We start from the raw sequence: 2,174 nt of genomic DNA on the forward strand, positions 1-2,174 counted from the left end.
TTGTGGTATGACTCGCGGTCCTCAATGATCCTTTGGGCCCTTTTTACGCACCTGTAACTGTAAATGTCCTGAATAGTGGGAAGCTCATATCTGCAGATGTGCTGGACTGTCCGCACTACTCTCTACAGAGTCCTGTGATTGAAGGAAGTACAGTTCCCGTGTCAGGCAGTGATACAGCCAGTCAGGATGCTCTCAAAAGTGCCCCTGAAGAAAGTCCTTAGGATTTGGGACTCATGCCAAACTTCTTCAAACGTCCGAGGTGAAAGAGGCACTTTTGTACTTTTTTCACCACACAGCCGCTATGTACAGACCACGTGAGGCCCATCAAGAAACTTGAAGCTGTTCATCTTCTCAACCCCAGATCCATTGATGTCAATAGGGGCTAGCCTGTATCTGTTCCTGCTGAAGTCCACAACCAGCTCCTTTGGTTTTGCAATATTGAGGGAGAGGTTGTTTCCTTGACGCCACTGCGTCAGGGTGATGACTTCTTCTCTGTAGGCTGCCTCGTTATTATTTGAAATAAGGCCAATCATTGTAGTATCATCTGCAAATTTAATTAGCAGATTAGAGCTGTGGGTGGTGACACAGTCGTGGGTGTACAGAGAGTGAAGGAGGGGGCTAAGGACACAGTCCTGGGGGGCTCCTGTGTTGAGGGTCAGAGGGGGAGAGGTGAGGGAGCCCACTCTTACCTCCTGCCTGCGATCTGACAGGAAGTCCCGGAATCAACTGCACAAGTAAGGGTGAAGGCTGAGGTCTCTGAGCTTCTTGTCGAGCCTGGAGGGAATTATGGTGTTGAATGCTGAACTGTAGTCCAAGAACAGCATTCTTACACAAGCATCGCTCCTCTCCAGGTGTGTAAGGACGGTGTGTAGAGTCGTGGCTATGGCATCATCTGTTGACTGGTTGTGTCAGTAGGTGAATTGTAGGGGTCCAGTGTGGGTGGTAGCAAGCTGCAGGTGTAGTCCTTAACCAGCCTCTCAAAGCATTTGCTTATTATTGAGGTGAGTGCGACAGGACGTCAGTCATTCAGACATGTTACCTTGGTCTTTTTAGGTACAGGGACAATGGTGGATGTTTTGAAGCAGGAGGGCTCTCTACACTGGGAGAGGGAGAGATTATAAACTACTGCAAACACACTTGCCAGTTGTGCCACACATGCTCTGAGTACCCGCCCTGGGATGCCGTCCGGTCCCGCAGCCTTGCGACTGTCCACTCACTGGAAACATCTGCGTACTTCAGCTTCAGGGATGACCAAGGTGCAGGCCGCATCAGCGGCTCTCTCGGGGGCTCAGTGTTGGCGACATCGAACCGAGCACAAAAAGGATTTAGCTTACATAAATCTACAGATATTCTTCCTGCATCAGTTCATACTTTTCCTGAATAAAGTTTAGAATTGGTCACTTGAATGTCTCATTGAATTCAAACTCAAGCATGAGGTAACAGTGCTATTCTGCCCCTCTAGTCTGTGCTAAACTATTAATCTGCCTAGTCCCATTGACATGCACCCTGACCCTAATACCCTTCACATTTCTGTACTTATTCAAACTTCTCTTAAATATCGACATCAAACCCACCTCCACCGCTTGCGCTCATAACTTGTTCCATTCTCTCACCACCCTCTGAGTGAAGGCATTCACACTCATGTCCCCCTTAAATATTTTGCTTTTCACCCTTAACACCCTTAACCCTAATACTTACCTGGCAGGGGAGAGACCGTGATCATTAAGGCGGTTCTCCCAGGATGAGGCTATCCCATTGCAGTTCGGGTGTGCTGACGCCTGCCATGTCCCCAAATGCGGGATACTCAACTGCAAAATTTGTGGTAGTGGGGGACTGCATTCACGCTCTTGGTTGTATAGGTCGGTGGGACTAGGTGAGAGTAAGAGTTCAGCACGGACTAGAAGGGCCGAGATGGCCTGTTTCCATGCTGTAATTGTTATGTGGTTAACACATGCTCTCTAGTTCTACTCTCACCCAGCCTCAATAGGAAAAGCCTGCTTGCATTTACCATCTCTACACCACTCGTAATTTTGTATACCCCAATCAAATTTTCCCCTTCCCCTCATTCTTCTATGCACCAAGGAATAAAGTCCTCAGCTATTCAATCTTTCCCTAAAACTCAGGTCAAGTCCCAGCAACATTCTTGTAAATTTTCTCTTTCAATCTCATCGGTA

General features: G+C 47.9%; 1 non-coding gene across 1 annotated transcript; it reads left to right on the forward strand.

Moving 5' to 3' along the window:
• Positions 1-1,690: 1,690 nt before the first annotated feature.
• Positions 1,691-1,850, forward strand: LOC134338025 (U1 spliceosomal RNA). The gene has a single exon (XR_010016120.1). It is a non-coding gene; the product is annotated as a U1 spliceosomal RNA (small nuclear RNA).
• Positions 1,851-2,174: the final 324 nt, after the last annotated feature.

The sequence above is a fragment of the Mobula hypostoma genome, chromosome 25 (genome assembly GCF_963921235.1).
Source record: "Mobula hypostoma chromosome 25, sMobHyp1.1, whole genome shotgun sequence".
Lineage (NCBI taxonomy): Eukaryota > Metazoa > Chordata > Chondrichthyes > Myliobatiformes > Myliobatidae > Mobula > Mobula hypostoma.